General features: G+C 39.7%; 1 long non-coding RNA gene across 6 annotated transcripts in view; it reads left to right on the forward strand.

Moving 5' to 3' along the window:
- Positions 1 to 1,379: 1,379 nt before the first annotated feature.
- The window catches only part of LOC135100399 (uncharacterized), a 31,845-nt gene continuing 5,277 nt past the window's right edge, over positions 1,380 to 27,947 (forward strand). The window contains exons 1-8 of one of the 6 annotated variants that reach the window (XR_010268664.1): positions 1,380 to 1,515; positions 6,101 to 6,204; positions 12,905 to 13,024; positions 13,705 to 13,827; positions 19,385 to 19,641; positions 20,323 to 20,417; positions 22,882 to 23,019; positions 23,854 to 24,059. This is a non-coding gene — a long non-coding RNA (uncharacterized LOC135100399). Of the gene's footprint in view, positions 1,516 to 6,100; positions 6,205 to 12,904; positions 13,025 to 13,704; positions 13,828 to 19,384; positions 20,418 to 22,881; positions 23,020 to 23,853; positions 24,060 to 27,947 lie in introns of all 6 variants that reach the window. The other 5 variants (XR_010268666.1, XR_010268663.1, XR_010268665.1 and 2 more) reach the window with 5 other exon arrangements.

The raw sequence follows: 27,947 nt of genomic DNA on the forward strand, positions 1-27,947 counted from the left end.
CTTTCCACATTTTTTTTGTAGATGTCCAAGCATTCAGGAATGTAACAATTCACTCAAAGAAGCCACAGAATGCCTGATTTCTGACCTTTCTAAAACCTGTGATTGGGAGAGAGCAAAATTAAGTGTTGTTTAGTGCCTCAAGAATCCAAGTTTTACATCTAACAAATAAACACAAGCTTCCAGACAACCATCCCTTCCTCTTCATTGACCTTCAACTGTCCCCTCTATTACACTGAACATCCTCGGGTCTGTCCTTTACTAGTAACCTAAACTGGAAATTTCACATCTCATCTCTAGCTAAAACAGTTAAGCACTTCGAGTTGTCTCCGCCAGTTTTCCTCACCCCCACAGAAGCTAACTCTGTACAGGGGCCTTATCCATCCATGTCGGCCTCGCTGCACAAGACTTTCTTCTTTCTCTCACTTCTATTCTGTCCACCTCTCTAATGCAAGAGTTAACCAGTATTCTCAATCATTCATTCCTTTCTCTGGTAAATTCTGGAACTCCTTGCCTGCTTCTGTATTTCCACCTTCCTATGACTTGAATTCCTTCAAGAGGGAGGTTTCAAGACACTTATCCATAAATTTCTGACTACTGCTTTGACCCTTTTATGGGACTGGCATTTCAGTGGGCTTTTTTTTTTTTATTGGATTTTTGTTTGCCCTTGGCAACAAAAAAATAAATAAATAAATAAATGTATGGTGTATGCCTCACATGTATGGGGGTACTCCACTCGTGTTGCTCAGCTGGTTAGGGTGGAATCAAAAGCATTTCATCTCATCAACTCCTCTGACTGACTGTCTACAGACTGCCTGCCCCCCCCCCCCTCTCTCTCTCTCTCTCTCTCTCTCTCTCTCTCTCTCTCTCTCTCTCTCTCTCTCTCTCTCTCTCTCTCTCGCTCTCTCGCTCTCTCTCTCTCTCTCGCTCTCTCTCTCTCTCTCTCTCTCTCTCTCTCTCTCTCTCTCTCTCTCTCTCTCTCTCTCTCTCTCTCTCTCTCTCTCTCTCTCTCTCTCCTGCAGTGTTGCATCTCTTGCTATCTTCTGTAGTTTCTTGCATGGCAGCTGGTCTTCTGATCATCTTAACTGTCTGCCTCTCCTCCTGTTGTGGTCTCGTGGCACAAGGCTTGCTACTATTCTGTCCACCTCCCAGTATTCTCAGTCTTACATTCCTTTAACTGTTAAACTTAAGAACTCCCTGCCTGGTCCTGTATTTCCCCCTGCCTGTAACTTCAGTTCTTTCATGAAGATGGTCTCATGACACTTATCAAATTTTGATTATTTTTTTCTTCATAATCATATTCTATTGAGATTGGCACCTTAATGTAGTCTTCTCTATATAAGTTAGTTGTCTTTGTCTTTCCAGAATCCTCTGCATCTGAGGAGGAGCCTGGAGAGGACACTTCCCCAGCCACAGACCATGCTGGTGTGAGGCAGCAGCCTGAGGTGCTCCTTTGTGAAGGGTCACAGCATATCACTCCCCTGCCTCTCACCACTGTTGGGAAGGAATGCATTTCAGGTATTGTAAAAGTCCCCGTGTACAGTCTACAGGCCATCTAGGGAGGAGCCCTGAGGTGGCACTTGTAGATAACTGGATCCTTATTAAGGGGATAAAGATTTTCCAGAAGTGTTAGTGTGATGTGGATCAAGAAAACTTAAAATATTATAAACCTTTCTTTTATTTGTTTGATTATTTTGCTGAGTATTATTTTGTTCATGACTGAGTGGTAAGGAGGGGAGTGATCTCATAGTATCTCGTCTCTACACCTATCTAGTTTGGTCTTAAAAGCGTGGACAGTTACGGCATTGACAATGTCTTCGCTGAGTTCATTCCATTTGTTCACACTTCTGTGAGGAAAACTATACTTCTTAATGTCTCTTCTACAGTTAACTTTCTTCAACTTCTTATTGTGTCCCCTTGTACTCTGTGTGTCTAAAGTTATAAAATACATTTTCCATACCATTTACCATTCTATAGATGTTTATTAAATCTCCTCTCTCTCTCTCTCTCTCTCTCTCTCTCTCTCTCTCTCTCTCTCTCTCTCTCTCTCTCTCTCTCTCTCTCTCTCTCTCTCTCTCTCTCTCTCTCTCTCTCTCTCTCTCTCTCTCTCTCTCTCTCTCTCTCTCTCTCTCTCTCTCTCTCTCTCTTATTTTCAAGGGTAGGAATTTCCAACATTCTTAATTTCTCTTCCTAGGTTGACTTGCTCAACTCTGGAACCATCTTAGTGACTACTCTTTGTACTCTTCCTAATTTTATAATATTCCTCCTTGTATGAGGAGACCATATTTCCAGTCTTGGTCTTATCATAGAAATCAACAACTTTTTTATAATTTCTTTATCCAAATGTGAGAATGCCATTCTCATTCTTTTTAACAAATTCATCATCTTTCCAGTAATTTTATCAATGTGTCTGTATGGAGTCAAATTTTCAGTAACTGTTACTCCCAAATCCATTTCCTCTTTTGATTTCTGTAACTTCACACCATCCATCTCATAATGATATTGTAATCTTTTCTTACTCTTACCAAACTCCATTACTTTACATTTACTTAAATTGAATTCCATTTGCCAAGATTTACTCCATCTGTTTATCTTATTTAAATCATCTTGCAGTACCAGTACTGGTACCGGTACAGAAACCGTGCGATTCCCACAATGGTGCGAGCCATCAATCAGTGGTCCCTTCTAGATTAGACTTACCTTTAGGATTAATGTTAAGTATTTCTCCACCCCCTATATACATTTCCAGTTTGTTAACTGCCTAAATAATAAACTGTTTATTATTATTATTATTATTATTATTATTATTATTATTATTATTATTATTATTATTATTATTATTATTAGTCATTTACATTTTCTATCCTTCTCATCAGCTTAGCATCATCTGCAAATAAGTTCATATAACTGTCTATTTCTTCATTTATGTCATTCACATACATTACAAACATTATCAGTCCCAACACTGACCCCTGTGGGACACCACTAGTTACTTTCAGCCAAGATGAATTCTGGTCTTGTATTACAGTTCTCATCTCTCTATCATCCAGATAGTCCTCCATCCACTCCAGCAGTCTTCCTCCAATTTTTCCACATTTTTTTATCTTCCATAGCAATCTTTGGTGTGGTACTTTTGTCAAACGCTTTCTTCAAGTCTGAGTAGACACCATCCACCCATCTGTCTCTCTCCTGCACAATGTCGACTACTCTTGAATAAAAGGACAGTAAGTTCATGGAGCATGATCTTCCCCTCCTAAATCCAAATTGACAATTTACCAAAACTTTATCTCTTTCCAAGTGTTCCATCTATCTCTCCTTTATTTTTCTTTCACAGTTTTCCTACAACACTAGTCAAGGACACTGGTCTATAATTTATTGGGTCTTCTTTATTTCCTCTTTTGAATATTGGTGTAATATTTGCTCTCTTCCAATCTTTTGGTACTCTTCCCTGTGATAGTGGTGTCACCACTAGACTGAATTTTATAAGCCAGTTGTTCTCTACATTCCTTCAATATCCAATTTTATGGGACAAGAGGTATGCTGGTGCTATCCCATCTCCATATCTTTTAATATACAGTTTAGCCTTGAATCCATGTATACTCCTTGCATTTACTATTTCCTTATCCAGACTGTTCTATACATCTGTACTTCTTTGTGGGAAACTATATTTTTTTTATGTCTCTTTTACAAGTACTCTTCTTCAGCCTCTTTCCATGTCCTCTAATATCTCACGTATCCTAAACCATCAAGTCACTCTGGTCCACCTCCTCCACTTCCTCCTGTGCTTTGTATATAGCAGTCAAGTCTCCCCTTTCTCTCCTTTTTTCCAGTATTGGTGGGTGCAACTCTGCCAGTCTCTCTTCGCATGACAAACGACTCTTGGTACCATCTCTCAGCTTTCTCCAACTTCATTACATCCTTTTTTCATGTAGAATGAGCACACTACAGCTGCATATTTCAGTCTAGTTCAAATCAGTGATGTAATCATCTTCCTGATCATCTTTTCATTGTTATACTCAAAAGATGGCCTTATTCCTCTCAACAAATTATAGGCTTAACAAATTATAGGTTTCTCCTGTAGTTCTGCTAATGTGTTTCTCTGGGATCAGATTTCCACTGACCGTAACACCCAGATCGTTTTCCTCCTCTGCTTTACTCAACCTCTCACCATTCAACACATAATTTCCTTTTACTCTTCTCTCACTCTTTCCAAATTCCATTACTTTACATTTCTCTGGATTAAACTCCATTTCCCATCTATGACTCCACTCCAATATCTTGTTCAGATCCTCTTGCAACACTCCACAATCTTCCTCACTCTCAACTCTTTCAGGAACTTGGCATCATCTGCACAGAAGGCTCATGTAGCTATTCACACTCTGTATCATATCATTCATATATGACTGGTGCCAGCACTGAGCTTTTGGGTACTCCACTTTCAGTTTTCCTCTGTGATGACTCCCAATCTTTTACCACGGTTCTCATCTCTCTCTCAGTCAAGAAATTCTCCATCCATCCCAGCAGGCCATCCCTCAGACCATCATCATGCTCCATCTTCCATGGCAGTCTCCTGTGTGGCACTTTATCAAAGGCTTTCTTCAGGTCTAAATATACACAGTCTGCCCACCCATTCCTCTCTTGTATTGTATCCACCACTCTTGAATAAAAACTCATCAGGTTTATAATTCACAACCTCTGTCTTCTAAATCCAAATTGTTTTATCATCACTTCATTTTCTAGGTAGTGCATTAATTTATCCTTCTTTAATCTTTCAGACATTTTACATACCACACTTGTTAGAGACACTGGTGTGTAGTTCATCGCCTCTTCTTGTTACCACCTTTATAAATTGGAATTATTTTTTACTCTCTTCCATTTAAGCAGGACTCTACTTTCATTTAAGGAACTCTCAGTAATACTGTGCACCACCCATGTCACCTGCTGATTGCATTCTTTCAGTATCCATCCCAACACTTTTTTGGGTCCAGGGGCCTTTCTAACATCTAGTCCCTCACACTGTTTCCACATGTCTTCCTCAGTCACCTGGATTTTCCCTGGACCCATTTTTTCACTCATCTCACTTTGCCCCACAAATATCCTCTCATTGTGAACGCTAAATGAAAACTCTTATTCATCATCTCTGCCATGTCAGCCAGATCCTCACACATTTGACCATTCACCTTCTTTGTTTTCATTGTGCTCCTCACACACCTGAAGAATAGTTTTGGTTCCTCTTTACATTTGTCCATAACATCGTTCTCATAACTTGTCCTTTCTTCTGTAATAACCCTTACACAGTCATTTCTTGTAGTGGTGTAGTTTTGCCACATCTTTGCATTTTTCACCTCCATCTATTCCATGCCTTCTCCCTCTCCTCCCTCACTACTTCACATATTCTTTTATAGCAGTCTTTGTGTTTTTATTTTCTTCTTATTGTGTTTATATCTTTCATATCAATCTTCAGTGTGGTACTTTGTCAAATGCATCCTTCAACTTTAACTTCACATCTTCTGTTATACCAGTCTTTGTTATATCTTATCTTTGTGTTTCCTTTTGGTACACATCTTTTCACTCTTTCTTATATATACCTAGTGACTAATGCTTCCTACTTCTGCAAATCTTTTGCTGTAATAAAGGCACTCCAGTCCATCTTACCAAAGTATCTCATCATTTATTTGAAGTTAGTTTTACCATAGCTAAATATTTCATCCTTATAATTTTCCCATCTACTTTCCTCTTCTTTTTCTTTGATATGAAACCTTACCATCACACAATCACTTTTTCCTACAGGATGATTGTAGTTCATGTGTTCAACAATGTCCACTTCTCTTAATAATACCAAATTTAGTCTTTGTAGTGCCTCTCCTCCTCTGTGTGTAGTGTTTTCCTTGGGCTGGCTGGCTTTCTGGCTTTCTGGTTGGCTGGCTGGCTAACTAACTGACTGGTTGGATGCCTGGCTGACCGGCTGGCTGGTTGGTTTTCTTGCTGACTAGCTGACTGGCTGGCTATCTGGCTGACTAGTCCACTGTGGGCTGGCTGGCTGGTTGGCTGGGTGACTCCTCAAGGGTGGCTGTCCCATCTCTCAAGTGGCCACATTTTGCAGGTGTCCCCAACCCCTCCCGCCCTGAGTGAACACACCCCCAGACAAAACCTCTAAGGGGGCCAAGGGGAAGGGAGCAGCCCAGGCCCCTTGCAATGCTGAGAGAGGTATGTCACTTCACTGCCAAGAAGGAAAGTTTCAGCTTCATTTTGCATGTGGTTTGTGTTGCTTTATGAAGTTTTTTTTTTTTTTTTTTTTTTTTTTTTTTTTTTTTTTTTTTTTTTTTTTTATACAGTTGGTTCAGATATCCTACATGTCAATTGTTTTTGCTTTATTTATCAGTGTGTTCCTATTTTATATCTCTAGTTTTACATTGTCGTAGTTGACAGTGAGCAGTTGTGTTACATCTGCATTGTTTTACTTTTATTTGTCAGCAAGCCTCTTCATCTGATACAGTTCCTGCCAGTTTGAACTGATTTTGACTCTGCAAGGGAAGTATCCATAACTCCTCATTACTTTGAATATGAGGAGGACAGTTTCAACTTCATCTTTATCTCTTTTGCTTTATCTTTCATTCAACAGTGAATCCTTATGCAGGGGAACTTCAGTTTTTTAACTTAATTTGTTCGTAAATGTCGTTCCAAATCCAAAATGTTTGAAAACCGATACTAATTTCCCCACAGGAGTCATTCTAAAATAGATTAATCCATTCTCAGACTCGCATCCACCATGTCTTAGTGGGTAATGACCAACACTCCCGCTGCTAAGATGGCTGCTCCACAGCATCTCCAGCTTAGAATTTTTTTATTCAGAAAAGCTGTATTGAATGAACTTAGTGATACAGAACTCATCAAAAGATATTGTTTAGACCATGCTGGCTTTCTCTTTGTCACCCATGAAGTGAGGGAAGCCTTACAGAGACAGAGAGGAGCAACCCACTTGCTGCCAAAAATGAAGGTGATCATAACACTTAGACATCTTGCTGCTGGGAAAAGCTACTGGAAAAATGCAGTTGTGTAGTAGTGATGGCTTTGTGGCTCATCGGGAGAGCCACAGGAGGCTTGGGATTACTCCTGAGCCCCGAACCTTGTTTGTTTACATTGAGGTTCTTCAGTAGGATCATATTTAACTTATTTCAAAGATTGAATTACTGTCTTACCCTCTGTGTCTCTCCTCCAAAGGAAATATTTATAGAAACTATAAATTAGTAATAAATGGCAGCTTTTGTTACGTGTTGTAGTATTTGAAATCGAGTAACTTTGTTTGAAAACCAAATTATGGTACAGTAATCAAAGCAATTAGGAGTTAAAATTTTTGTTCAAAAACAGAGTTGTTCGGAGAGGGAGACATTCAGTAACTGAGGTTCCACTGTATACATTTCTTGGATTCATTTTATCACTGAGAAGGAAGTGTACATAATGACCTCATGTCTTCCACAAGTGGTGCACTGTGTTGTGTGGTAATGCAGCAGCCAGCTGTGGACCTCATGAGTGTTATCACCCCAGAGGTACTCATGGGGCATCACAGTGCATATTTACAGTGTAAGAGCACAGAGACCTGTGGTCATAACACGCTGCTATATTCATCCCAGGCTTTGCCAGATTCTTGATAGATGACTGTGTGTGCCAGAAAAAAGCTGAAACAATGTTGCTTATCTTAGCTCTTATTATACATCATCCATTTGAGAGAGGCACAAAGTGAGTGTCCCAGCAACATAATACATATTCCTTGTAACTAAAGGAATCTATACACAAGAATGAGATTACCTCAGCTACCACTGACATGTTGGGATTGAAGGGTAAAATGAAGTGTGAGGTGGTATCAAAGCCCCAAGACTAGTTCCATAGTACACCAACAGGTGGCTGTACAAGGATGCATGTCTGATGGGACTGGACCGTGACAGTTATCAAGCAGTCTGCCAATTGGTGTCTTTCTGTGAACTTTGTGAGCCATATCACATGAGTTTTGTGGCCTCATGCTGAACTTCATATTTCATCATGAACTGCAAACAAGAGCAGAGTTAACACCAAATTGTGTGTCAAATTCAGCAGAGACCTTTGACATGATTTAGCACATGTGTGGCAAGGAAGCAGTGAGTTATGTGAGGTGCGTCAAGTGCCATGTATTCTTCAGGAGCAACAGAATATTTCTGGAAGATGACAAGAGGTCAGGATGATATTCCGTGAGCTCAGCCACTGAAAACATGGAAACGGTTGAGTGACGTGCAAGGGAATTGTTGGAGATCAGCGAAGGGAGTTGGTGTCAGGGTTGGTGCATCATACAGAACAGCTGAGACAATCCCCAAGTTTGATTTGAATATGACCACATAGCTGAAAAATGTGTGCCCAGGCTTCTGATCTCCAAACAGAAGGTGTGCCAGATGACCCAACCTTCACGTTGAGGGTCTCCACTGGGGACAAGACCTGGATCCACACTTCATTTGTAACTTCTTCCTAAAGATAAAGGAAGCTGTGGGTGAAAAGGATGCCATCTTGACACCATGAAATGAGAAAGGATGGATCTAAGTTTGAAAAGTCAGACTTAAAAGGGAGATAGGAAGGAATTGGTTTTCAGATGGAGTGGTAGGTGAATGGAATGGACTCAGTAATCAGGTTGTTGGTGTTGGTTCTTTAGGAGTTTTAAAAGATTTATGGATGGGGATGGTAGATGGAAATAGGTAGGTATATTTTGTGCAGGAACTGCCACGGGTAAGCCTTATGACTTCTGGCAGCCTTTCTGATTTCCATATGTTGTTATCCTGTGTTCCATGGAAGAGGTTGAGCCTGAGTCACAGAAGGTGCTTAACATGCTTTGAGAACAAGACTTACTGAACACATGTGAGCAGTGACAGCGGGACTGGGACCACTTTATTGGTGGTCAAGGTGACTGTTTTGAAGGAGTGATGTCCAAACTTAATACATGGATAAGTCTTGTAACATTTTGATATCAGTCATCTTGTATTCTAAATCTAGCAGTTAGTATTGCAGTGCCATACATTGTACATGTTCCTCCACACTCATCTCTTTTCCTGCACAGAGTAGTGATGTGTGGAGTAGGATGGTGGTTTTGAGAGAATAGTTCCGGACATCATCTGTTCTGCTGTAATAATCTGAAATACAGTAAGGTGGTGTGGACAAATGGTAACAGTAAAAGTGAATGAGTTTGTAAATGTTTATGGTTTCTCCAAATATTGGTGCCACAAATTCCAGTGAATTTCATGTGAAATAAATTATTGGTATGTGGACTAATAAACTGCTTTTTATGAGGAGTTCCACAAAGACCAAGATTTGGAATGTGATCTTTGGAGGAAGTTGTCTGATCTTTTTTACTACTCTGGGCAAGTTTGTATGAATGAAATGAAGGAATGCTAGAGGGAGGCGGCCAGTGAGGTGGATACTTGCTCTCAGTGGGTGAGTACTGGGGGAGAGGTGACAGGGAAGGCTTTCACCACACTATATTACAACAGAACAAGTGGAGATGAATAGGCAAGATGCAAGCATGAAGGCACAGTTTCAGAGAACAATACGAGGGACCCATCAGGTCCATAAGCCTTCTGAGGGCAGCAAGGTTATGGAAAGCATCACTGCGAAGGATCTTAATGGGTAGCATGAAGTAGTTGGAGGGTAGAGGAGAGGGAGGAACAAGCCCTGGATCTTAATGGGTAGCCTGAAGTAATTGCTGCTGTTGCTCTTTCGGCCAATCAAAGTGTTTCCCACCTCTGGTCTCATCTCGAGTACCAGCTCACTCCTTCCTGATTTCAGTGCTGCCAATGCCCATCTTCACTACCCACGACACAGTGCTACTAATGTCATCCCCCCCTTCGTAAAGTAGTTTTAGGAACATGAGCACGTTGAAGTTGTTAACTTTCGAAATCAAATGTAGTTATTTCAATTAAAACAGTACTTTTCATTAGTGAAGAGACAGGATAAACATTGAATTTAAATTTTTTGAAGATGTTTCTAAGTTTTCTAAGATCAAGATAAAAGTAAAGGCTTGGATTTTTCTTTTTTTTTTACTTAAAATATCAATATTGTTATCACTACTATCAGAATTTTGAATTTATAGATTTATTGGTTATCAAATATTGGCGATAAATTTATCACCAGTTACTGAGTTATCAGTTATCACTGATAACATTATCATCATTGATTTATTATTTATTGTGATAAATTTTTTATCATTGCCAGCTATGCAATTGAGTGATTGCTTTATAGGGTTTACCTCTGTTTCTTTATAGCAGATATTTAGTACTGTACCTTCACTTGATGATATGGATAATGCAAACTTGGAAAGTCAGTAAACAAGTAATGTAATGAAGGTTGGGAACCAATGGTTTAGGACAAAAGAAAGAGTGAGGATTGTATGTCTGCATAGCACATACTATCACCTTTGTTATGCGCTCAGCACACAGAGATGGGTACCCTATGACACAGAAACAGTAGTCATTCCAAGGCAAATCAGCATAATACCTACTTGGCTCCAGTAGGGGCAAAATGACAAAGGCACCTCCACTTTGGGGAATCCTGGGGACGGATTGGAAGGATAGGACAAGATGCAGATACGAGGTTGTGATTGGAGGAGCCCAATGGAGATGATAGGATGATAGCATAAGGAGAAGGGTTAGAGGTGAGAAAAAGGTCAAGAATGTTGGGCATATCTCCAAGACAATCAAGAATACAAGTAGAGTGTTGTACCAGTTGCTCTAGGTCATGGAGGATAGCAGAGTTAAAGGCTAGTTCACCAGGATGGTCAGTGAAGGGAGAGGAAAGGCAAAATTAGTAATGAACATTGAAGTCTCCAAGAATGGAGATCTCTACAAAAGGGAAGAGATTCAGAACGTGCTCACTTTAGAAGTTAAGTAGTCAAAGAATTTTTATAGGAAGAGGAGTTACTTGTAGGTGAGAGGTATACAGCACAGATAAATCTTGGTTTAGAGTGACTGTAGTCATAGCCAGACGGCAAAAAATCCAGAAGATTCAAGAGTGTGGGTACAAGAGCAAGTTAAGTTGTTGTACACATAGTTGCAACATCTAGCTTTGGACAGAAAATGATAGAGAAAGTAGGGGGGAACAAAGAAGGGGGTACTGTCAGTTGCCTCAGACACCTGTGTTTTGGGGAGGAAAAGATGAAGTTTAGTAGAGAGGTTGTGTTCTACAGATTGAAAAGAAGATGTAAGGCCACAAATGTTGCAGAAGTTATTGAAGAAAAAGTTGAGGGTGGTGTCAAGACACTCACCAGAAGAGCAGTCTGATCTGGGGACATTTGTCCTGGGGACTCCGAGGCTGGTGTAGGAGTTGCCATGATAATTTTGAATTTTGAGTGAAGGGTGTGCATGTATTAGGTGCAAGTAGAGTTGTGTGAAAGAACAGAATTTTTAAAAGGCAGGTTGTGAAATGTTCAGTGAGGTCGCAGCTGGCTGTTCCATCTCTTTTGTCTTTCCTTTTTAGAACAGCTTTGTGGTGTGAAGGGATAGAGTAAAGATAAAAAGATTTGCCCATCTGTATAACAGGCCAAAAATCTGACACAGGATGGCCTAAACAAAGCTCCACACACTCATGCACACATCATTCACACTCTTAACCCTGTTGGTCTCTGGAAGAAAGACCAGAGTAAAAAAGATAAATGAATGAAAAGCAATAGTTGTTAGTGCGGTGATAGTCAGAAGTCAAGCTTCCTGTGCCTTGACATTTCCTTCAGTCTGGAGTTTTCTGATCTGCTCACAGTCTCCTCACAAAGTCTGGGAATAGATTGGTCCTTAGACTTGAGACTACAGGAAAACACACAATCAGGAAAGTGAGTGCAAGAGTACACTCGGCTAATGACCTCAACTGTACAAAGATGACCAGTGTGCAGGACTCTCTTGTCATGACACAGCCTCTGCTCACACTGGCTGCCTGTGGGACTGCTGCCTCATTTACAAAGACCCACTGTATTTGATTTTTTACCTCTTGTTTTGTTATTTATTTATTTGTTCATTTATTTGTTTGGATTTTAATGCATTTATTTATCTTTATTATTATTGTTATTATCATTATTGTTGTTGTTGTTGTTGTTATTTATTTTATTTTATTTATTTCATTTACTGGGTTTGTTAGTGTGTCTGTTGCTAGTAGTTCCTTTTATGGTTATTTGATTGATTTTCTTCTCCTGACCTCTGCTTTTCCTTATTATTTCATGGTTCCATTTAGATTTGCAGTTATAGGAGTATTATTTGTAACAATAATGGTGATAATAAAAATAGTTATGATAGAGAGTCCCAATTAATGACCATAACAAGCTCTCTGTTATAAATATTTCTTGCCATTAATAAAAAAAATAAAGTGTGCATTATTTTTTGTTTGTTATTCATAATTGCATTGAAACTAGGACACAAAGAATGTACACCAGCATGCACACAAATGCTCAGTGAGTGAGTGAGTGAGTGAGTGAGTGAGTCAGTGAGTCAGTCAGTCAGTGTTTGATGCAGTACCATCAAAGTGAAATATCAGCAAAATAAGTCATGTACAATAATACACAGTGCACAATAGATAATACATGCTACATAATGAAATGATACATAACACTAAATACATATAAAAATACATAATACAAAAGACAATACATAAACACTACATAATCAATTTTTTTTTTTTTTTATGTAGGAAGGACACTGGCCAAGGGCAACAAAAATAAGTGACACATAGTGCATATCTACCTTCAGCCCAAACAAAACAACAACACTACCAGTACAAGATACCTAATTAAATAAAGGATACACACACCGGCTCCAATAGAGGATACCTAATTAACACACCTGATCCAATAGAGGGTACCAAATTAACACACCTGGTCTAAGTCAAAGCCTTACCACACCTGTACTGTCCTCAGGTGCAGCCAGCAAGGAGGCAAGTGGCTCATCTGTCAGTTCTAACCATGAGGAGCTGGTGTGCGCCTACCACGCCCACAGCCACACCAATGGAGGGCCAACGACACTCAAGTCTGGCCAGTGTGGGTGGGAGTGCAGCTGAGAGTGGTGGTGTGATGAGTGTGGAGGCTTAAGGCTTATAGGTGATGTAAGAGATTAACTAAGATGTGGCTGGTGCAAAACAGTGTTGAGGTGGTAGGTGGTGTGGCTGGGTGGTGTTGCCAGGGTGGGAGGGGAGGGGTGATGCTGTGGCAGGGAGTGATGGCATGGTAATGGAGTGCTGTGATGGAGTGTTAAGCAAAAGTGCACTCATGTTTATTTATTGACTAAAGGTGATGCTGGGAGTGTGGGAGGAGGACCCCTTAGGGAACAGTAAGAGAGAGAGAGAGAGAGATGTAAAATAATTTGTCATTTCCTGTGATTTCTTGTGATTTATGACTGCAAAATTTACAGCTAAGAATTATAAAAAAAGAAAAATCATGAATCTTGAGAAATGCATTGAAAAGGAAAAAAATAAAGATTACAGTTCATTGCAGTGCAGAAGTTTTGATGTACAAATATTTCTGAACATTCAACAATTCTCTTCACATATTTTCTTAATATTTTAATGTGATGACATATGACCCTTGCTGTGGTGCCTTGAAAGCAATTAGTCAATCCATTCATTCATAAATTGCAACCCATCTTTTTATACTGTGCCACTTTTCACTATATAGAGGACAGACAGCCATCACCACCACACATCTGGTCCTTTCCCTTGCAGGTGTGGTGACAAGTAGTGAGGTCACCACTGAATCTGACACACCTGCTGAGCCTGACCTGGTGTCTTTCTGTGCTGCCCTGGGCAACAACTGAGCCCTGTGAGTCCCTGCCCTCTTCAAGCCAGGTCAGTCATGGTCAGGGGAAGCTCATATATTTCAGAACAGTGCAGGGATTCTCTCCAACACAAATGGAGACCTGCAAAATGTACCTGACTCTCTATATACCAGACAGGCAATCCTCATAGGGTGGCCCAGGCAAAGCACTACACTCTCATACACACATCATTCATACTCTTAGTTCCGTCACCTCCTGGTGGTTAGGAATCATCTTGTGGACCACTCTGCTACACCCCAGGAACTTGGGCATAGCACATCAGGTCATATACTCAGAAAATAAAGTGAAAATACTTGCTCCTGACAAGCTTACAAAACCAATAGTGCACTTGTGAACTCCTCCTAAACTAAGGAGATAAAACACTGTTATATTAGTTGCCTAAGATTGAAAAGTAGATAGACTAAAGCACTCACTGTTTTGTGCTGCTTAGTGCCAGTTAGTGTGGAGTTAACACTTGGAGATTGAGAAAAGTACAAGGGGAAGAGACAGTTCACATAGCCTGGTCTGAGTGTACCATTGCTTGAGGCAGGTGTCAGGCTGGCATGTATATGGATGGACAGGAGAGACAAAGCAGCAGAAATATGGCTAGATTTAAAAACAGTGAGGAATAAAATTGTCTTCAAATTGAGTGGTAATTGAATGATAACGAGGTTGTTAGTGTCAAGTAAATAGTGAGTTTTAAAAGATTACACAAATTTATGGACCAGGGTGATTGATCAAAATAGGTAGGCATGTTTTATACAGGGACTGACTGCCTCATGTAGGGCTGATGGCTTCTTGCAGCTTTTGTTGTTTTTATGTTCTTGTGTTCTTATAAGGGAATAAGGTCTTAATGAGTAATGATAGAAGAAAAAGACAAGGTTAGTCATCATGACCAATAATCTGGCATTGGCACTGGTGGCTCTTGGTTTGCATAAGTTGTTTTACATTAATTAGTTTAATGTGACTTAAAATATAATAAATTCAGCCCTTTCACTGCAATAAGCAACAATTTGCAGCACTAAGAAATATGTATGAAATCTTTATAAGCATGTGCAAAAAAAAGAAGAGCATGAAAAAAGAATAGATTTTGCAATTCTTAGTGTAGTGTAGTGTAGTGTTTTGAGTAGATCAGGAACAGACATGCTGGAGTGCTGAGTGACTGAGGAAAGGTTTGCCAGACAACAGGGAAAGGGTTCATTGAATTTATGTGATCTTTTCACTTTAACACGACCTGTCGCTGTGCTTACATAAATATTAAGGAAATTTGTTTCCACTTTTTTCTTCATTTTTATTGTTTCAGCTTTTACATTTAAGGTTGGGATTAATAAACAAAGATAAACTGTATGAATTAGTATTATTCAATTATAGGTTAGGTTAGGTAAGGTTATCGCAGTGAAAGGATTAAAAGAAATCCATCCATCCATACATCGCTCGTTTGCGACAACGTCGTCATAACTCAAAAATAGCAATTTTTCACGAGAGCCATTTTAAAGAATGAAAACACTCTCAATATTGTGAATAGTCCCAAAAGACCATAGCTGGAACATTTTTTGAAACATCAAATAGTCCTTTAAAGTTTATAGAAATTGAAATAATTATATCTTCACTAATCAAATCTTTATTTAAACTTTTATAATGCTTTTTTTTAATATGACGTTCTTCATAAAAAAATAGTAGACCTCTCATGTACTATTTTGTTTTGTGCCATTATTGAAAGGAAAATAATCACCAATATGTTACTTAATTATGTATTGTTCATTGCTTATGACTTTGACAAGATTGATGATAATACATTTTCTTATTATGAAAATGATAGATACTTCCTAATAAATGAAAGATATTGACTGTAACACAAAAAGATATTAAAAAAAACATTGTTATGAACATAATAGATTCCTCCTAATTATAATTTTTTTTCAAATATATATATATATATATATATATATATATATATATATATATATATATATATATATATATATATATATATATATATATATATATATATATATATATATCCTCATGAACATAATAGATTCTTCCTAATTATCATTTTTTTCAAATAAAAAATCCTTGAACCTAATAGATTCTTCCTAATTATAATTTCTTTCAAATATGCCTAAGGAATTAGACAACTCAAAAATGTTCAAATAAATGAAAGATGGACTGTATAATAAAAAAAAACATTTTAAAATAAACATCTATTTAATATTCCATTCAAATAATATGTACCTAATGAATTAGCATACAACAAAAATTAATATCGTAATAGGCATACTAAATTTGTATTTTAACTCATTTCATTAAGATTGATTTCATTTACAGGTCTTCATAAAATTTATGATGGCATCGTGGAATCAGATTTTTATTACAAAGGTCCATCAAGTCTTTTTTTCTTGTTAGCAGGCAATGTAAGTTTGCTGGAGTAACATGGCAATAAGTCATTAATGGAGGTGGCTTTATTTGAGTTTTTCAAAATTTTAAGCTCCTTATAGTCTGAACCATAGGAATGTTTACAAAAAACTGACAGTGGTGACTGCTTTTCAAATTTCATTACTTTAACATCAGAGAGTTGAAGAGTCTTGCAATTGATAGGTCCCATTTCAGTAGCTAGAGACTTGATGTTCAAGAAATCTTTGTAACAAAGCTCTTTTACTACGAAAGGCTGTCCTTTCTTTCTGGCAGTTCGAATTGCCGTTACGTAAGTTTCCGGCACATAAATGGGTCCACTTTTTAAAATTCTCTTTACTTCTCTTTCAATTAGGGAATGGGCAGAGTCACCCTCATTTTGGGTATGCCCTTTTATTAGAAACTTGTGTGTTATTGAAGTTATATTTGGTAAGTTGTTTACTGCATAAAGGTAAAGTGCCATCATGAACTTATTTTTCTGTTGGCCAGAACAGTTATCTGAGTAAAAAATTATGTCAGTTTCTCCTGCCTCACACAAGGTTTTAATGTATTCGAGAACACAGGTCCCAATTTCATTAACCCCACGTTGGCCATTAGTTTCATTCCAGACATAGCAATTACATGAGTTTGTTTTAGCATTGTAAATAGTAAAATTTAAAACATTCAGCTTTGACTTGTAATAAAAAACTGAAATGTCCCCTTTTGGTATCTGCATTACAGCCTGAAGGTCATAAACAGCAACAACTGCTTCACTCTCAGTTTTATCTTTATGTTCTTCATTCTCTGCATTATGATAAGATGAACAAACATCGCATTGGTCCTTTTTAGGAACAAAAAAAGAAATATTATACTCTGTGGTAAAAATGCAATAAAACAGAGTGTAATTGGCATAAGGTACCTTTTGTTGTTTGGACTTCTCAACATAATCGCGGTGAATTTCTGCAATTGTTTTAGAGCCGCATATGAATGTCCTACTTGATGTAGCTCTCGTATAGTGACTCTCTATCTGAGGGATAGACTCAATATGTGCCTTGACGCCTTTCCTAATTTCAGGATCAACAGTTACTTGATTACCATGTTGGCCTCTCTTATCAGGTTCCATAAGAACATTAGCAACTCTGCTTTGCTTTACTAAAGCTGTTCTTATTGGCCGGTCATTGATATCAAGTGTGTTCTTGAAAAAAAGTTTGCAAACACGAATTTCATTCTGACCAACCATGAAGTGAAAGGAACTGTTATTGTTCCTAGGTTGACGGTTGCCTCCCTCATGAACATACCTGTATTTAGGTCTAACAGTTTTAATGCAGTTTGAAATGAACTGCCACTGTTGAGCAATGTCTCCTAATGCCCAATAAGAGTCAAAGAGTTTTTGCCTTTCTTCTTCATTTATCTGTTCTGAACATTTAATTCGACATTTATTTCCACATGGCAGTTTCATTTTCCTTTCTGGTCTTATTTTCTTATTTTTGCTTATATAAGCCTTTCCAGAGTTCCTTCATTTTTTCACTTTATGTTTCTTCCATTGACTCAGGTGCTGTTTACGTTTACGTCCCTTTTGCAGACTAACTAGTACAGGAATTTTATCAACTGCGTCCTTCTCTTCAAGGTTAAAACTCTCTTCTTCCTCTTTGCTTGGGATATAGTCCTTATCTTTCACGGAATCATCTGTGTCAATATCTTCAGTTTCTGAGTCACTGCTAGAAGATGATTCACTGCTAGAAGATGAGTCACTACTAGAGGACGAGTCACTACTAGAAGAAGACTTCCTGTTATTTGAAGCAGAGCTTGCACCCGTAATGCTTGCTGATGGCAGCAGATGGTCATCATTGATTTGAGGGTCAACAGCAAGTTCACATCCTACAAAGTACAAAGAAATGGGTCTAAAATGTGATTTTTGTTTTTTGTGTTAAAAACGCTCTATGGTATGTAAGACAGCATGTCATTTTTTTTTTAGTTTGGGGGGGAACTATAAATTCCTCAGATGGGGGTCCAAATTTTTAACAATGAGAACCAAAAAATCTGAAAATTTTACTTTATTTTGCATTTTTTAAAAGTTGGATCTTTAAACTTCAAAGCCTTACTCCTCCAAAAGTTTTGATTGTTAAAATAGTTTTCATTAAAATTGGCTCATTAATAAAAAAAATAGGCTTACCTCCCACCTTAAAGCAAATTATATAGAAATATAATCAAGGTTATGATAGTATATACCTGTACTATTTTTCTCAGGGTTTTCTTCACTGTTTTCCTTAGCCTTTAATGCTAATTCTAGCATAAGTTTTCCTCTACATGACATGGTACCCATTTAATCTGAAAAAAAATATGATATTTATGAATACAATGTTTTGTTGCAACAATGTCACCAATGTAAATAATACACTAACTTTTTTAAGTTTTTCGCAAGATTTTCAAATAACAATGACATAATTTAAGTTAAACAAAAATGTGCTGCTGTAATACGAGGTAATGTTTGTAACAATACTGTCATAACTCAAATACAACACCTATTATTCACAAGGTTTTTTTCCAATAATGACACATTTTGAATTAGGACGTAAAACATAGATCTGTTTGTTTTTACCAATAATGACACATTTTGAATAATGACGTAAAATATAGAGCTCTATGTTTGCAGACAAAACGTATTACATCAAAATAACACATTATTGCATGAAACATAATTCAGATCTGTTTGTTTTTACCAATAATGACACATTTTGAATAATGACGTAAAATATAGAGCTCTATGTTTGCAGACAAAACGTATTACATCAAAATAACACATTATTGCATGAAACATAATTCATAAGTTCAGTACTTACATTTTGTACTAACATAGTTCTAAATCAAAATATGACACTCTAAATGACAGCGTGAGTGTAGTTACCCCAACGATGGTCACAGCACAACTGACATGTAACGGTCTTCACGCAAAGAAGTTGGTACATATTATGTTATGTCGTTATGACATTTAGCGCCTCTAGCGGTCAATTTTTTAACTACAATTATGACACTTTTGCCAAAAAATCTGCGTTTCAAGATGAATATGTCTATATGGATAACTCGAAAATCCATTTTTTTTTAGTTATGACGTTGTTGTCGCAAACGAGCGACATATGTTCCCTTATTTACCCATATGTTTGCACCCCAAGCTGACTAACCACTGCCCTGCCCACCAGACGGGGACTACCAGACTGTGGCTGACATGGTGGGTGGCGGTCGCTCCAGGACAGAGTCAACCACCAGTCACGAGGAAAGTTTGGACGAGGCCAGAAGTGCGTCATCCCACCACAGGTCACGGGGACAGGAACTGTTGGCCAGGCAGGGTCACCGTCCCTCCCACGGCGACCCGGATTATAGCTACGCTCACCCTGTGAAGAAGCAGTGCCTTCCCCCACCCCTCCACTGTCCTCCACTGACAGCAACAGGTGTATGAGTTAGTGATAGTGAGGTCACTGACAGACAGACTCGCCAAATTGTTCATTAGTAAAAGTTCCGTGGCCACTAAGTTTGTAATTTGCCTCTGTGTCTATTTTTCCAGCCTTTTTATTCATTGATGTACACTTTTGCCTTTCACTGCTTCCTCCTTTAATCCATTCTATATCTTTATATATTTACATGGAAAGATATGTTTGCATTATTTGAACATTCTCTCTCTCTCTCTCTCTCTCTCTCTCTCTCTCTCTCTCTCTCTCTCTCTCTCTCTCTCTCTCTCTCTCTCTCTCTCTCTCTCTCTCTCTCTCTCTCTCTAATATTGAGGTTCATCTCTTGTCCATAACAAAAGGGCATTTCTGTCTGGTTCCTCAGGTTGGTTGACTAACCCTAAAGCTGCAGGGGTTTTCACACATTTCTCCATTTCATATGTCACTACTCCTATGTGGAAAGATGTGTGTTATTTAGGAAGCTCTCTTCTATCCGAGTTTCTTTTAATCTTTATCATCATGTGTCAAGTCATCCAGTTCTGGCACTATCTTAGTGGTTGTTCTTTGTATTCTTTCAAATCTCTACATGAAACATCACTGAATTAATTAAGCTTAGCAGAAATTATGTGATGTGCCCTACTGATGCTGGTGTGAAGGTGAGGTGTTTGTAGTGAGCCGTGTGATGCCTTCCCCAGTGCTGAATATGGAGAGGGCAGCCAGACCACGTACAGGCGACGCCACACACTGGAGTTTTTTGAAGTGGAGTGCGACCACTCTTCCATCAAGCAAGGTTAGTGTATGGAACAGCCTGTACAGTGTGGATGGACGAATGGATATTGGGATGCATGTACAGGTGGGGTATACTGTATGTTCATGTGTGGTTCAAATTCACAAATAGTTTTAAATTGATAGATGCTCTCACACACTGGTTGGTCTACAGCAGTGGTTCCCAAACTTTTGCAGGCTGGCGCCCCCTTGGCTCCCCGGTGAATTCCTAGCGTACCCCCCCCCCCACACACACAGACACATATGGAAACAAACACCTCTTTCTTGATATTTGGTATGCTGCAATTTGAAAAGAGAAAGGTTAAACACAAATGTGTATTTCACAAATAAAACCCAATTTAGTAAACCAATTTATTTTTTAGCAGTTTTAACTGTTTCAGCAACATGGAATGGTAAATAAACATTCCACCAGTAACCTTCATTGTCTCACACTTAATATTAATGGGATGGATGTGCTTGGTGCAGGGACATAAGCTTCTCAACATCAGGCTAGAACTCACTAAGAAGTCATAGATCCCCGCGGTCAGTAATTTTCAGTCGGTTTCTTTGCTTGGAAAGAAGCAAGGCGACTGCATTGAAGCCCCGTTCTACTAAATATGATGTTGGGAAGGCAATAAAGTACATCTTGACCTTGTTCCACAGCACTTGATAGCAGTCACAGATTTTTTTTGTAACCAAAAATCTTCGGACTGCCGCCCCCCTACCGCCCCCTTCTTCCTCACCGCCCCATCTTTCCACCGCCCCCAGGGGGGCGGTACCGCCCACTTTGGGAACCACTGGTCTACAGTATGTACAAAATATTGTCAGCTGCAAGACCTTTTTTGGCCATTTCCTTACAGTTAGGGGTTGGCACCATGTACAAGTTTCTGTCCCTTGCATCTTCCTCAGTGCCTCCCGTCCTTTGTAGCTCTGCCACGTTTACATACCTCCATTTCACTGTCTTTCCCTCCATCTTCTTCCCTTGACTGTCTTTTCTCAAGCTCTTTCAATCAGGTCCTGGTCTTCTCTTCTTACTGTATGTTCATGCATGCTTCAAATTCACAGCATGATAGCCACAAGCATGGTAACACTAGTGGTGACTGATGCTCTCACTCCCTGATTGGTGGACAGTAATTGCAAGATATTGTTAACTGCAAGACCACAGGTGAATGAAAACAATTCAGATGAAGAGAACAAAACCATTATAGAGAAACTAGGAATGGACTGGCTTCTTCCTTCTTACACCTTTCCCAAGACATGAAGGAGACAGATCAGCAAGTTCCATGAGTGTCTGTGGCTTTGAATTATTTCATTCCTCCCTGATACCTGTCTGCAGTTTTGTGGTGTCCAGGCTGCCCTCCTCTACCTGTGCCTCTCAGTGATGGACCAGGTACTTGCAGTGGGGTTAAAGATCAGGGGAATGGGGTGGCCAGTCCTCTTATTTATGAGTCCAGCAGGCAGTTGTGATTTTTTGGTGCACATTTCAAATGGCCCAAGGAACAAGTCATGCAAAAACTCTAAATCATTGTTTTGATTTTATTTTTTTTATTTCTAGTTGAAAACACTGAATTTCCTACACCATAATTAACTAAAGGAATCATTCCTTGTCCATGGCACACATGTTTACCATGACTACAGGACACAGACACAGTGGTCCAAGACACTTGTTGCCAGCTTGTCATACCCATTGTAGTTATTTCTTGGCTGGTGTACCAAAGCTTTTGATGTGTACAGGTAGTGAGGGATTTTTTGGGAGAATGGCATCTGTGAAAGTGAGGGAGGGATGTTGTGTAGGCAGCGGTGGGCCACTCTGGTAGACACGTGTGTGTGGGTGTTTTGTTCTCACAGTCCTCCTGCTGTTATTTGAGGATGGGTATCCTCTCAATGTTTCATAACATTTAGTATGCATCCTGATGCCTTGTGCCCTCACTCTGGCCTCTTCTTGTGTTAGTGTCCCCTCCCCAACACTTTGTCAGCCACTTCTGCACACATCTCCTAACACCTGTAATCCTTGCTGTTCCCTCCACTGCAGTCTGTCTTGTGTAAAGTCACAGTACTCCAGTGTGTCCTTCAGTTAATTCTTTTCTGCCATCCATTGCAAAGATAATGTAATCCATACCAGTGCACATCTGTTTAAATTATTGGAAAGAAATGAGATGATGCTTTTCAAAATGCTTTATCTGTAATTGAGAGATGAGTGTTGGTCAGTGGTTCTGGTGGATGGTCTCAACTTTGAGTGAGTTGCTGGATGCATGACACTGCTCTCAACAGTCACCAGGCTGCCACTGAGCAAACTTTTACAATTCTGTCATGAAGCATCAAACATTATTTTGGCACTTGCCATTTGTATTCCTGTATTGTTTTGATTGCAACTCCTAATTTTGTGATTTTGCCTGTGTTAAGCAGTTTTTTCTCTCTTCTTTCCATTTGCATAAAGATCATATATGAATTCTAAAACATGAAAAATAACAATAATACTCATAATGCAGTGGGAAGTGGACTGGCGCTGGTCCCTGTGTTGCACCGTCACCCAGACCAGCTGTCACCTGGCAGTACAGGCAGTGCCACGTAGTGTGTCACTCAGCCTGTTATGTACTGCCCTTGGCACAGTGTGTGATATCAGACTGGTGAGTATGGGTCTTGTCACTATTCAGTGCTGATACTGTGAGTCACCCCTCTCTCTGTGGTCATGGGTTTGCTGTGGGTAGTTCACTAAGTAGTGGCAGGGATGTGGAAACACTTGGTGACTACAGCTTATCTCCTATGTTTACTAAATGTGCAATATGACACTCCCATACAAGATCGCTATGGAACGTGTCACTTATGCTGCAGCCACTAAGAAACTGTTGCTCTGCACCACCCAAGCACACTGACTGTGGCAAGGTTAAAACTTGACAAAATGATAACTGTATTATTCCCAAACACTTATTGAAGCCACCACCGTCTGGCCTGTTTACTGACCTGTGTAGTCATTGTGTGGCCAGGACAGGCTGGCTGAAATGCTGCTGCAGTGTGATGGCATGCATCCCCCACAGGAGCAGTGGAGCTCTCCCACCACCATATGCAAAAAAAGGATTAAAATACATAAATATTTTACACTCCATTGACTTGGCAGGAGGTACATTAGATTTAAGCATTCAATGCTGTTCAGGTTAGAATCCCCAGCAAAAGTTGCTTTATCTCTACCAAAGACTATTAGATAATGTAGAATACATGATTATTGTAAGTTGTATATTCAGAAACATTATAGTCAAGTAAGGGCTTCAGTAGAAATATGTAAGTTTAGCTACACTTTTCAAAACAAGACAGGCAATGAACTGACCAGTGACAGCGTCGGTCAGTGGCCGTGTTACCATGTTCTTGTTTCCTCAGCTGGCAAAACTATTATTACAGACTTAGTGAAGCAGTGTCACATGATAGTCCCCTGCCAGGTAACCTACATTATTGCTTCCCTCCTACAGCAGGAGTGGAGCCTCTGGAGCAGCTGATGGCTGACCTGGAGCTGGAGAAGATGGTTCAGGATGCCAGCAAGACAGCTCTTTGACACTTCCAGTAGTGGTAGAAGCCTCCCATCACCACCCTCACTCCTCTGCCACTGCTGACCACAACACTGAGGCTGTATTCTTCAGGACCTGATTGTTGCTTGGACTTGAGGCTTCCCTGCTTGGTAACACTGTTCTTAAACACTGTGGGCTTTCACTGCAACAATCTCCAAGGTTTACAGAGATGAGATTTACAGAGGTTTACAGAGTCAGGTTCCCCCTGGATATTTTTATCACTAGTGGAAAATCCTTTTTTAAAGTATCATTAGAATCTTGAAAGTCCAATAACTTCTACTTCATCCAGTTAAGTGTTATTAAGATACAACACCAAAGTGTTTGAGAATACAGAGCCACAGTTGGCTTAATGCTTTGATCTGTGGCTGAGTGTATGAACTGGTGTCCTGAGTTCTGCATCAGGCTGTTGGTACTTCACAGGGAGGTGGCAGCTACTGGGTGATGAAGGTTGAGGCTTCCAACTGTGCATACACCCCTCAGCTTCATGCAGGGAGGTGCACTATGGTGTTCTTGTCAAGCTTGCTAACACAAGTTGCTGTTGTTGTGTCCACACTTGCCTCATACAAGTAATAAGTGATTCTCAATGAGTGTTGTGTTGTGGTGGTGCAAGATGCTGCTGAGGCTGGAGTTTTGTCCCATTGTGTTGTTGGTTGGTTAACTTCCAAGGTGGAGCACATTCTGGCTCTCTTCCCTTTTGCAGAGATCAGCATTCTCGGAGTCTTCAGTGTTCACCACCAGCTTTGGCTTTCCTCTCCCTTCACTGACCATCCTGGCAAACTGGCCTTTAATTAACTTTGATATCCTCCACGACCAAGAGCAATCTGTGCAACACCCTACTTGTATTCCTGACCATCTTGGAGATATGCCCAACATTCTTGACCTTTACCTAACCTCTGATCCTCATGCTGTCACCTTATTTTCTCCATTGGGCTCCTCTGATCACAATCTCATATCTGTATCTTGTCCTGTCACTCCACTCCCTACTCAGGATCCCCCTAAGTGAAGGTGGCTCTGGCATTTTGCCTCTGATAATCAGAGGGAGCTGAGGAGGTATTACCATCTCTGTGTGCTGAGCGCATAACAGAGGTGATAGTGTCTGGCATGGAAGTGTAGATTCCTCACTCTTTTTCTTGACCTAAACCTTCCAAACCTTGGTTCAACACAGCTTGTTCTCGTGCTATACATGATAGAGAGGTGGCCCACAAAAGGTACTTGAGCCTTCCATCACCAGAATCTCATGCACTTTATATTTCTGCCCAGAACCATGCCAACTCTGTTCTCCAAAAATCTAAATCTTTAAAGATTTAGCTCCCTTCATGATTTCTTGCATCTAGCCAAAAAACGTCTCTAATAACTTTGCTTCTTCATCTTTCCCTCCTTTATTTAAACCTGATGGCATCACTGCCATCTCATCTATTTCTAAAGCTGACTATTTGCTCAAACCTTTGCTAAAAACTCTACCTTGGATGATTCAGGCCTTGTTCCTCCCTCTCCTCCACCCTCTGATTACTTCATACTACTTATTAAAATCCTTCACAGTGATATTCTCCATGCCCTCACTGGCCTAAACTCTTGGAAGGCTTATGGACCTGATGGGGTCCTTACTTTTGTTCTTCAAAACTGTACCTCCATGTTTGCACCTTGCCTAGTCAAAGTCTTTCAGCTCTGTCTATCAATATCTACCTTTTCTTCTTGCTGGAAGTTTGCTTACATTCAGCCTATTCCTAAAAAGGGTGACCATTCTAATCCCTCAAACTACCATTCTATTGCTTTAATTTCCTGCTTATCTAAAGTTTTTTAATCTGTCCTCAACAGGAAGATTCTTAAACATCTATCACTTCACAACCTTCTATCTGATCGCCAGTATGGGTTCCGTCAAGGCTGCTCTACTGGTGACCTCCCTTTCCTTACTGAATCTTGGTCATCCTCTTTTAAAAATTTTGGTGAAACTCTTGCTGTTGCCTTAGACATATCAAAAGCTTTTGATTGAATCTGGCACAAAGCTTTGATTTCCAAACTACCTTCCTACGGCTTCTATCCTCTGTAACTTCATCCCAGGTTTCTTTTCTGACCGTTCTATTGCTGCTGTGGTAGAGGGTCACTGTTGTTCTAAATCTATTAACAGTGGTATTCCTCACGGTTCTGTCCTGTCACCCAAAACTTCTTGTCCTATCCACTCCTAAGCTGATGATACCACCCTGCACTTTTGCACATCTTTTCATAGACATCCAACCCTTCAGGAAGTAAATAGTTCACACTGGGAAGCTAGAGACCATCTGACTTCTGATTTTTCTAAAATTTCTGATTGAGGCAGAGCAAACTGGTATTGTTCAATGCCTTAAAAACTCAATTCCTCCATCTGTCAACTCAACACAGCCTTCCAGACAACTATCTTCTCTTCTTCAATGACACTCAGCTGTCCCCCCCTTCTACTTCAGTGACACTCAACTGTCCCCCCTTCTACACTGAACATCCCCAGTCTATCCTTTACTTATAATCTAAACTGGAAACTTCACATCTCATCTCTAGCTAGAACAGCTTCTATGAATTTAGCCATTCTGAGACATCTCTGCCAGTTTTTCTCACCCCCCAGCTACTAACTCTGTACTGGGCCTTTATCCGTCTATGTATGTAGGTTCCACTCATACCACTATTTTAGACAGGGTGGAATCAAAAGCTTTTTGTGTTATCAGCTCCTCTCCTCTTACTGACTGTGTTCAGCCTTTTTTTCATCACCACAATGTTGCATCTCTTGCCATCTTTTACTGCTGTTTTCATGCTGTTCTTCTGATCTTGCTAACTGCATGCCTCCCCTCCTCCTGCAGCCTTGCAGCACAAGACTTTCTTCTTTCTTTCATCCTTATTCTGTCCATCTCTCTAATGCAAGAATTAACCAGTATTCTCAATCATTCATCCTCTTCTCTGGTAAACTCGAACTCCCTGCCTGCTTCTGTATTTCCTTCTTCTTGTGACTTCAACTCTTTCAAGCAGGAGGTTTTAAGACACTTATCCTTCAGTTTTTGATGATTCTCTTGACATCTCTTTCAGGACTGGCCCCTTAGTGGGATCTTTTTTCCTCTTGTTTCCCTTGGCCAGTGACCCTTAAAAAAAAGTCATGTGTACAGTCCTTGCCTCACATCTCTTCTTGTAGTCTATTCTAGGAGTTATGAAGCAGTTGTAGCAAGTCTTAGCTATGAAATATGTCATAGCCAGGTCTTAAATCCACATGGGATGGTAAGACTGAGTCCACCCTGTCTTAGCAGCTTATGACAGATGCTCCTGCTGCCAAGATGGTCACTCACAACAACTCCAGCTCAGGAATTATTTACCCAGATAGGTTATATTGTATGAACTTATGACACAGAACTCATCAAAAGATACCATGTAGATCATGCAGGTATTCTCTTTGTCACCGATCTAGTAAGAGAAGCCTTGTAGAGTGACACAGAAAGGAGCAACCCACTTGCCTCTGAAATGAAGGTGACCATATAACACTTAGATATCTTTCTGCTGGGAAGATACAGTTGTGCAGCAGTGATGGCCTTGGGGATTGTTGACAGAGCCAGCCTTGCCACCAAACCACTTGAAAACTGTGTTTACATTGAGGCACTCCTATGGGATCATGTTTACCACATTTCACACGTTTCAAAGACTGAATTACATTGAGGCACTCCTACGGGATCATGTTTTACCACATTTCACACGTCTCAAAGACTGAATTACTATTTTACCCACTATTCAGTGTCTCTTCTTCCAGTACATAAAAACACAGGAAATATTTATAGAAGCTGTTAATTAGCAGTACTAAATGGCAGGTTTTGCTTCATCTTATAGTATTTGAAATGAAGTAGCACTACACATAGCAGACGGTGATGATTGACGGTGTGTCAAGTTACATGTCTTGCTATCCTGCTGTGTCCTTTTTCCTCATTTGCTCCTTGGACCTTTCCACTATACCCAAGGTGGTGTCAAGACACACTTTTGGAATCAGTATTTTA

The sequence above is a fragment of the Scylla paramamosain genome, chromosome 5, assembly GCF_035594125.1.
Source record: "Scylla paramamosain isolate STU-SP2022 chromosome 5, ASM3559412v1, whole genome shotgun sequence".
NCBI classification, from domain to species: Eukaryota; Metazoa; Arthropoda; class Malacostraca; order Decapoda; family Portunidae; genus Scylla; species Scylla paramamosain.